Source organism: Thalia democratica, chromosome 6, assembly GCF_965202585.1.
Source record: "Thalia democratica chromosome 6, ktThaDemo2.hap1.1, whole genome shotgun sequence".
NCBI classification, from domain to species: Eukaryota; Metazoa; Chordata; class Thaliacea; order Salpida; family Salpidae; genus Thalia; species Thalia democratica.
Window position 1 is genome coordinate 34659369 of NC_139170.1, and position 11474 is coordinate 34670842.

An 11474-nucleotide genomic window follows, 5' to 3' on the forward strand; every position below is an offset into this window, starting at 1 on the left:
ATTAAAATGTCTAGCCACAGCATGATAATATATTTTATAGATCCATCCGAAAACTCTGAGGTAACTGTGAAGCGGATGTAAAGTCAAGTGCTCTTCATTTGTAATTGGTTCCTTAGTTACTCCCTGTCTAACCTTATAGTCATTTAGTTTTCGATTTTCAAGCAAGTGCCATTTCTCTTCACATATTTGTTTTTTTTTTTGTTCAAGAGAACGATCAACAGGAAATCCTGCTTTAACATAATCTAAAGAATTACATTGTTCCTTGCTATAACTGCAAAGGCAACAGCAGGCACCTCCTAGACCTCCTATTTCAATAACTAAATTATATGCTAAGCTACCATGTTTTGACCAATACTAACTGTTCTCATGATTCTCGGAGCTTAAATGATCTGTAAACAAAAGTAAGTGAATTTATACACATTAAGAACCTTCTAAAACATACAAAATGGTCTTTTTTGTCATAGTGAAAAACCAGGGATAGGATATTATATCAAATTTTTTAACAGAAATATCGCTTGTAAAAACCTAAAAAAATAGTGTTATTCCACATGATAGATTTGTCTGTAAATTTGTATATAGAATCCTTGTCATTTTTACTAAATTATTAAAAAAAATATATATGTTGGTTGTACGGTGGCGAATTGAGAAAATTAACCCTAAAGAATACCCTAAATTGCCAGAAAATCATCAATGAATTTTCGACGAGAATAGAAGATTTTTTAAATGAGAAATAATATACTTTTACATTTAAATATTCAAAGAATTTTGACTTTTTTCAATTAACACTAAACCAAAGAAATGAAAAAACTTAAAAAAAGTATTTGTATAAAAGCTTTTAAGGTGTTTTTAAACAGCAGATGTAGACCTTAATTTTGACAAAAATTTAAGCATTTTTCGAGGCTTTTTTAAACTTAAAAAAAGCAAACTTTGGCTACATTTAAGCTTACATAACTTTTAGTATACTTTAAGCAGAACAGAAATAAACCCAGTTTTTAAAAGACGAAACCCCGCTCTAAACAATTAAATAAAAATCTTGCTTTAACTGTTTAGTCGCGAAAATAGTCAATGGCCACTTGCCAGCTCACTGTGTATTGAAAGTTCAAATTTATACAAAAAGTTAAATAATCTAGAAAATTGTATAAAAATGACAATAAATACTACTTTAGTATTGCAAATATGGAATTGAAATCTTAACTTTTGATATTTACACCCTTAACAGATACTAATAAAATTAAATGCAATTGTTAAATGTTGTATGTATTGTTTAATGTATCGATAGGGTTGCAAATTTTTGATTGTTTTAAGCAATCCCATCAGACCATCCGTTTATTTCTAGTTGGAAAGCAAATGGAAGGTGGAAGTACGACATCCAAAAAGAAACAACTCTCCGTTTGGTGATTTGGTGTTTAGATTTTGTGTGGGTCTGCAAAACCACAGAAATACTTTTCGTTGTCTATTTCATTGACTTTTTCGTGGAAAAGTAGTACAAGACATTACAAACTGCGTTTCTTATGTAAAATAGTCTTATGATACTGAGCAATAAATTTGTCGTTAAGTTAATTGTTATTTGAAAAGTTAATATAAATTACTAATTTCCAAAGTTAAAAAAATTAATATGTTTTGTAATTTTCTGTAGCGCTAAACAAAATGTTTTTTTTTTTGAACATTCTGAAGTTGTATAAATTTTAGCTAGGTACAAATATATTAAAAATTTTAGCTAAAATTAGTGTTACGTCGAAGAATCAAATGTAATTAGCTTATGTCTAGATATAAACTTTGTGTTAAGTGATTGTTTACTTATTTAACACATTATATTGAAACTAATTGAACTAATTCTAACAGAATAATCGATAAATAGCAAATAGTATACCGATAAATACTTTCTTTCTTTTACATACTTTAAAAAAAATATTCAGTACTTAGTTTTTTATGCAAAAAACAGTATATTTCTTTATGTGTGCTGAGCTTTTTTACACTTGTTTTGTACTAGCCTTAAAATATTTAACAAAATAAAGTATCACTTTAATCACAAACAATTTATTTAGTGCGATATTGAGCGATAACAAACATTCAGCTCACATTGGTCACATGACTGATGACGTTTGGTTTGCGAGTTGTTGTGTTTTAAATCGACTAAAGCGATCATCGCGTCAAAAGTTTTTATTCGTTTTAAACATAATCTTTTCGTCGAGTTAAAAAAGGTTTGCAAACTATTAATAAATACCTTTTTATTAATGTTTTTAAAGTTTATGTGTTGTTTTCGTAGCATTCAACGTAGAGGAAAACGTTGTTGTAAAAAGTATTAAAGTGTTAAAATTTTCAAACAATAAAGAAACGTAGATTAGATAGGAGTAAACCACGAAAAATGGTAGAAAAAAAATCTTCAAATGCTTGTGCATTTTTATTGACAAAAATTTTTACAGTTTTATGTTTTGTTATCACTTTCGAGCAATTTACTTTTGAACAAAAAAAGAGAGAAAAGTGTTAAAAACAAACCATAAAAGTTAGTTTAAATATAAGTGCTTATCAAGTGACACTTACTAAATTTTTTAAGTTTTTTTTTAAATACATAGTTTAGTTTATGCGTAGTTTTTTTTTTTGTTTTTTATAAAACTTTAAAATTATAAAACTAGAAAATTATCTAATGCAAACAACTTAATTTTTAAACTATATTTTTTTTATAGTGTGCTAAGTATTGAGAAAGCTTGTTGAAAATTGCTATTTACAAAACAAAAATAAATGTTTGGCTTTCATAAGACATCAATTTACTTTCAATGAATAGTTTTCAAAAACATTTTTTGATCATTTTGTTGAATTTGTTTAAGTATATATATTAAAACTTTTAAAAAATTCATTGAGCAGATAAATGAGCTTTTTAACTATTTTTTTAATTAATATTTTTTTATCTAGAACGAGATAAACTTGTTGAACTTATTAAAGTCATATGATTAGTTTAATTAATTGGAGGTTTTTAATTAAGTTTTTTAGTTCAATTTAAAAATTAGTTAATTTATCTTACCTTTTGTTAGACTATAAAGTTTTGTTTTAAACTTTTTAATTGCTGTGAAAAAACTGGTTGTTTTTTCACTCAAATTAAATGGTAAAACTCATATTAGTTTAGTTCACTGAAGTGTATATTTTAGTCGAGAAATTACAATTAAGATGTAAGATAAAAAGTTATAGATTTCATTGTGACAGTTGCTTTCTTTGAGTAATATTTAAGTTGTATGCTTAGTGTAAATCACGTGTGTTTTAAAGTATTTAAAAAGTTTAATTATTGCTTTTTTTTGCACATAGCTATCATATTTTCTTCTATTGGTCGTAAAAATTAATTTAATATTTTACAACCTAATTTTTACGTAAAGTTTTATCTACTTTTAGCTTTATTCAACTATATATTTCAAACTCTTGCTAAGACATAGAATGTTAATAATACATACATAGGCTATTTTTTATAACATCATTATTAAGTGTTATTTTAAGTTTCTATTATTTATTTTTAAATGTTTCAAGTTTTTTATTAATTACAAAGTAAGCAATAATGTAATGGAAAACAAATTGTTCTAATGTAAAGACTTATAAAAATATATAATTAAGTTTTGATAGTTGTAAAAAAAAATTATAAAATGTAATTTAACTTTACTCATCAATTTAATTATTTTAAAGTTAAAGTCTATGCACAACTATGTTTTAAACTTTTGAAAGAGACTTCTCAATTTCACACAAAAGTGTTTATGTTAAAAACTTTTACGCATGTAAAACTTGAAAATTATTTTTTTCAACTTTGTTATTATTTACTTTTATACCGTGCAAACACGAAGTACGTTTACTTTCACTTATTTTAGGATTTTATAAAATTGCATTATGCAAATGAACCTTGTTATCTTCTTCGTATTCCTTGGAATTTCATCGTATATTTTTGTAAGTGAATTCAAATATATTTTTTATGCTCTTTTTAAAAGCAAATCTGAGCTTGATCAGCAGTGTTTTTTTAAATTGCTTTTAGTTTATAACCACTGTGTTATTTTTTTTTACTTTTGTCATTATAGTAGTAAGTATAACATCAATATTTTTTGAACTTCCAACTAAGATACTTTTTGTATGTTTTTTTTGTAGACTTCTAAAATAAGTTTTTTAAAATAAGTCAGTTTTTAGTAAAAAAAAATAAAAATTATTAATGTAAAAACAAACCTTGATTTGTTTTTACCGGTATATGCTTTAATATCTGCATAAAAAAACGCTTTCTTTAAAAAGTTTTATTTTTTTAGTATCAATCATTGCGAAGCGTAATATTTTTGTTAGGAATTGTAAAATGACTCTTTAGAAAAAATCCTCTGATTTAAAACTTTCGTTATCAACTATGTTTTACATCATTGAAAAACTCAACTCCTTAACTGTAAAATAAAGTTATTTTGATTTAGTTTTGGGTGGTACTACTAAAGCTTACTTAAAATCTTAAACTGAAACTTTTTATACTTTTTTTGTTTGTTTTTATAGGTTGAGTAACAGCTCTAGCGTTCTTGTTATTTAACATATGACAAGTTATTATTGTTTAGACAAACTTTTTAAATCATGAAACTTAAAATATTGACGCAAAAAAAATTTTTATTGCAAACTTGTAATTTGTTTATTAAAAGTTGCAAATAGTTTATCATCTTATCTACCTATTGTAATTACATAACCAAAAAGTTTCATTTTTAGCTTTGTTTGGTTTTTAAACTTTTAAATTTATTTTTCAGGTTTCCAGCCCTGTTACGGCTGTTAAGGGTAAGCTTGTTACTTATAAATTTTTATCAAATTAATTGTCTACATAACTAAACTTACATTATATTTTACAGCTGATCTTTTAACCTATGAAGTTTCGTAAATTTTTTCTTTTTTGTTTACTAAATTTGTCATTTTTTCAATATATAAACCTTTTAACACTTTTAAAACCATTAATTGCATTGCTATTAGTATTTCTCAAATATTTCATACTTTAAAAAAAAAAACTTTAAACTTCTCATACTGTTGAAGTGCTAACTAAATTTTTTATACTTACATAAACAAAAATTAAATGTATTTTCTGAGTTTTAATAAAGTATTTGTTTTTCAGAGTGTTTACCATATGACAAGTCCTTCTATGACATAGAAACAAACACGTGTATATTCTACAAACAAATCGAAGATTCCGGTGGGTGGTTTGTATTTTTTTTTAATTTTATACTTTTAAATAGTTTAAGAAAAGTTTCAGCTTTCTTTTTGGTTAAAAAAGAAGCTAAAAAAACTTTAAGATGATTTTGAATAAGTTTTTTTTTTACTTTAACAACTTTAATCAAAGAAAAAACCAAGTCTGCTTTTTTTAATTGTTTCTAGTTGTGTATTTGTGCTTTAAAGGTTAAATTACGATTCGCCTGGCGTTCGTTAATAAAATCTATAAATACTATTGCTGTTACAAATGTTACCACAGAACGGAGTTTATTTTAAAATTCGACTAACTCACTTTTTGCAGCCTGCGACGATTTACCCTTCCTGCATAGGAATTTGGAAAAAACTTCCTGTGTAGGGACCTGGAATGCCTCAAATGTTCAGAAGAATCACAACGTCAAACCTGCATTGTGTGAAGCGTTAAGTGAGTTTATTTTGAGCGAAAAGCAACTTTTGTTGTTATATCGCACTCAAGCTTGGCTCACAACAGCGAATCGTTCTGGCTGTATAGTTTTGTTGAGTTTATCAAAGTGCGGTGAGCTTTGAAGCTTTTAAAAAGTTTTTTCTTTATACGGTTTTAAACTCTCGTTTAATTCTATCGTTAGACTAACGCTGCTTTTTTTTTTTGTTACATGTTAGTCTTTTTGTTAATTTTAGTTGAAATTAAAAAGTAACTTTGTTCAACTTCAACCCACTTCAGACAGCTCAGATGGAACATGTGAAGATTCGGAATTGGGACAATATGCTTTCCATTGCGGTTTCAAGCTGAGCTACAATGGCTATACAAAGATTTTATCGCAGAACTTCTGCTTTGCATCGTCTTCGATTTCCGCTCATAGTAAAAGTTTGTTAATGTTTTTACTAAAAAAAAACTTGTTAATTTTATCTTTATACTAAGTGTTTGAATTTACTATTGGCAAATAAATAGTTCTTTATTTATTTTGGTCTTTTGATTTTGGTCTTTCAAACTTTTGTAATAATTTTAAAGTACACTTTTTACGTATGTTTTAAAAAGTACTTGCATACAACTTTTAGTTTCACTTTTGTTTTTTTAATCTGTTGCAAAATGAAAGAAAACAATATATATGAGTTTTGTCTTTTCAAACAAGTTAAAGAAAGATCAAGTTAAACAATGATTTTATATAAAAAAAAAGTCATACTTAAGCTTCATTAATATTTAAACTCCTTTGTACTTTGTTTGAGCTATGTAGTATTTTTTTTGCATGTTTGTAAAATCATTTTCGTCAAAAGATATAAAATAGTCGAGCACTTAAATACTAATCGATATTTCAGTAAAATGTTACTTTTAAACATAAGCAATTAACACAGACTAATTTTGACTAGAAATATTCTAAAACTGTTTTGAATTTTGTTTTTTTATCACCTTCATTAAATTAAATCTTAAATAAATTCTTTCTCATAGAAAATTTACTTTTAAACTCAGTAACTTTTCTATAAAACAAAAGCAATATAGTTGAGCTGTAAAAATTTCGCTTTACTAAATTAAAAAAGTTTTATTTAAACACATAAGTTAAGTGACGAGCACAGCACAGTTTACTTGCATATATGTATTATACATCATAAAAAAAGTACATTCGTTAACATCTAACTGACTTATTGTTTTTTAACAGTTTTAGCTTTTTTTAGCATGCTCTAAAAATTACAAATACGTTTATCTGTGATTTTACTTGAAGTAATTTAAGCATGTTTTTTTTAAGATGAAACTACTGTGCCAACCGACGTGAATGTCAATGTTGAAACCGACCGGGATAACGAATTTGATACCGATCTGGCAGGCAATTCAACAACTGTGAAGTCAACCACAGCAAAAAAGAAACAAGTTTTTCTTTTCATGCTGATTTCGATAACTTGCTGTTTGACTAATTAGCAATTTCTTGAACTGAGTTCTCAAGTTATAATCTTTAGTGATTAATTAACTTCTACAATTCCTTAAGCTATATGTTGAAAAACATTTTTTAATAGTTGATTTCTTTATTAATTAAAGAGTATGAAACTATAACAAGCTTTGACTTTAAGCCGCTTATTAAAAATTAGTTGGTAAATAAGTACTTTTTTTATCTGTATGTTGAATAAAAATAAATGTTTACTAAAATTTTAAAATACTTGATGATGAAACTGAAAAAAAAATAGAAATCAAGAATATGTTGAGATAAAAACTAAACTTTAAGAATAATAATTTAGTATTTATTATTTATTGTTTAAGTTTAAAAAGTTATTGTTTAAGTTTAAGTTATGTATTCTTTTTAGCAATTTTGAGCTTAAATACAATTTATATTTTTTATTAAAACTATTTAGTAAAAAAAATATTTTTACTTATTTATTTTTGACTTAATGTAAGTTATTAACTTACTAGTGTAAGTTATTAACTTAAACAATTTTTTTTTAAAAACATTAAATTATAGTTTAATAACTTCATAAAATATTAAAAACTTTAAAAGAAAATTTTAAAGATTTTAATTAAACATTTATTTTAATGTGTGAAAATTTTTAATATTTAAATGCAACTACTTTATGCTAGTTAAGCAAGTATTTTTAGCTTGCTTAACACTTACTTAACACTACAGTAAAAATTAAAAACACTTTTGTTTATTGAACAAGTTACTACGAACAACGTATAATGGTTTGCTAGCACCTAGTAGTGGTTAAATAAAAAAAGTTTTAATTGTTAGCCATTTTTAAAACAGTATCAAGGTCAGCAGCCTTTTATGAGGAACGGGTTTAACATTAAAGGATGTAATTCATTAGTAGGAAGTATTGTTTTTGACAAGTTGAACTTAAAACAAAAAAACGTGTTTAAGAGCAAATAAAAACGAAATAAAAACAAAATAAGCAGCAAAAATACTTTTCTACTTAAAAGCAAAAACAATTTTCTTAATATATTTCTTTTAAATAGAGTGCTATGAAATGATCATTGGTGTACTAAAAAAAGTTTCGGCTATCGAGTAATACTTCATGGAAACCATTTAAATTATTTTTCTCGAAGTTAAAAAAAAACCTTAGCTTGCTTACTTCACGTAAGTTGTTTCTTAACTAAAAAACATGTTAAAGTGTCTCGTTAACGTAATTGACTGACTACCTGACTCGCAATTTTTCTACCCTTTGATATACTCGAAACAAACCAGTATATGTACACAAACCATTTATTTCCTATCTATTTTGTTGGCATGATTTCGTCAATATAGACATACATTTGTTCGAATATGAAAAAAGTACCAATTTTAAATAAGAGTACATTTTTAGTTTAAAAGGCTTTTGGTTTTAATATACTTTTTTTGTAAATTTTTTAGTTTTAAATGCAAACTGTAAAATTTTATAACTAGTAAATGTAGCATACGTGCTTTAAAAAGGTTAAAAGAAACGATAAATTGTTATGTATAACTTTATTATGTAAGTATTTCAATGTTTTATTTTATCATAAAAAAGTTGTACATTTTTGGTAGTAATTAGTATTGTTTCACTTTATAATTTAACAAAAGCTACCACTAATAGTTTGTAAGGTTTTTGAAAACATATAATTTCTGAGCAGATTTGAAAGTTGGTCAACAGAAATCTTTTGACAAGTAAATTCAAATTTGTTGTACAAATTTTACAAAACATATAGATACTAAAAATGCAAAAAAAAAGATAATCTATAACGACCATACAATTTATTAGAAAATTTATTTAAACGAATGTTGAGCATCAATGTAAAGAAGTTACAACAGGACATTATTTTGATCAAGTTATAATGCTAGTTTAAGAGTAAGTAGTTTAAAGTAGTAGCTTTCTAATAAAGTTGTATGTTGTTTAAATGATTATTAGATATAAAAAATATATTTGAAGTACACTTAAGTGATGATCTGTTTTTCAACGTTTTTTTTAAGTTTAATTGAAGTAGAGCAACTGCTATCTTTATAAGTTTTATAAACTTTTTTGGTGTTTTGTTCTGGTTTAATAAAATATTTTGTTTTTGATAAACATTTGAAAATTTATTTAGAATATACTGTACAGAATGTAAACAGCCAAATAGTGTAAAAAAATTATAACAGTTTTCTAATTTAAAATAATCCACAGATCAGTACAAAAACTATAAAGTTGATATTGTAAATACTTTACTAAATTAAAATTAATATTGTAAAATTAGAAATAAACTTATTAAGTTTAGGTCTTATAATAATAATAATAACATTAAAACCAAGTGTAAGTAATGCATCACATATATACATAAAGTTATGCTCAAAACCATGTGTTGAGTTATTTCGTATTGTATTAAGAAGATCTGTTTGTAATATTCTAACTTTTTTGTGGTTTGTTAGTATGTTATATCAGTTAAAAAAACCAGACTACAAATAGTTTAAACTTTAAACCAAGGTTTGCGATATCTCCTTTGGGAAGTTTCGACCATTTTAGAGAAATAACTAGATAAAGGACGTGATAAAGTAAATGAATACTAAATAAGTGAAAGGGCAAGATCTAATAGAGGGGAGGAATTTTTATTTTAATTTCCATCAAGTGGGCGATTATTAAAATGATTTTGGAAAACATTGGTGTAGGTACTGTATTGTTATACAAATTATTGTAATTCATGAACATTTATTTGACTTATTTTTTTATATAGTCAGCTGATTTCGAAATTGGGTTTTCTTTTTTTTATAGCTTGCAAAAGAAAAAAGGTAGAAAGTTACACAATAAGTATTTTAAGGAAAGTCGGTAAAAAAAAACTATTAGCTTTTTTAATATTATAATGTTTATGTGGATTTAAAAAAGGTTAAATGTTTTTTTAAAACTATACAATAATATTTTAGTACGTGGTTAGTATATAGTATAACTATACAATTGTAGTTTTAAATATTTTGTTTTTAATTCAGCAAAAGAACAAAACAATTTTATATAAATTAATGCTTATATCTATACATATGTATTAGACTAAATTATAAGTACAAGAATAATTTTTTAACACTATAATTGTAACTTTTTATAGAAATCTACAGCTTGTAATGAAATCCACATTAATGTCAAACAAATTATCAGTCAAACAATTAGTTTAATTTTTTTTCTTACATTTCTGAAATTTTGTATACTAAAGTTTTCTGCAAAATAGAGCAATAGTTCGTTATTTTTGCACGGAGAGTCAGTGTTTTGCACGAGAATATAAAAATTAATATATAAATAAAAACAATAAAAAAAACAAAAAGAATACCAACCGATAGTAAGGGTTAGAGGTAATAGTAATAGTCAAAATAAATAACAAAAAATATAAAATATTAGATCAAAAAAAAAATTAATAAAAAATAAACAAAGTTACCAATCAAGGATAAGGGTTAGGGGTAACAGTGAATAAAAACAAAAAAACTAATAAACACTATTAAAAAAAACTAGAAGATAATAAAAGTTAAATCATAAAAAAAACAAAAAAAAAAAAACCGACCGAGGGTAAGGGTAATAATGAGAGTAAAAAAAGTTATATTAAATTAAAAAAAAAAAAAAAAAAAGTATTTTAACTTGTGCAAAAGTGTCCCCTCTTACAAAATTAACACCGTGTAAAAATGTCCCTTTGTGCATATTAGCATCCTTCCCACATTAGGGTGCTTACAATAAATACACCTTTTTTTTCGTTTTTCAGCTAGAAAATTTTACTTTTGAGAAACTTTACAAAAAAAATCGTGCAAACGTTTAGATTAATAAAAAATATGTTTCAAAGGTGTTTTTTATTTTTTTTACAAACCTTAAAGGTAAACTGTATAGGGCCTAAAAAATGCGACCTTGTAATTTTTAGCAATACATTGTTTTTCATGTGGCAAATTTCTTAAAAAAAAACTGTGCCAAATTAAAAACATTTAACAAATGTTTTACAGAGGAACTTCTTAATTTTTCAAAATGTAAAGATCAAGAAACACTACAAAAAAGTAAAAAATATTACGTTCATTCCTGAAGTGCTTCCGTAAAACACTCTTCAAAATATCTTTAATTCCGCCAATGTATTTTTGTGACCATTGCCACATGTAAAACATTTTTTTTAAATTAAAGGCTGCATTTTTGTGTCCTATATAGTTTACAATTGGGATGTTTTAAAAAATCAAAAATCGCTATATTTTATTTATTTTTTAATCTAAAATTTATACATTGTACTTTTCTAGTGTTTTTTGTATGTATTTTTTCAGCTCAAAATTCAAAAGTTGCAAAATTTATAAGCACCCTAGTCTATATGCACTTTTACTTTAAACAAACAATTTTTATACAACAACGGTTTTTAACTTTAAATTAATTTTTATATTTTTGAAAAATTG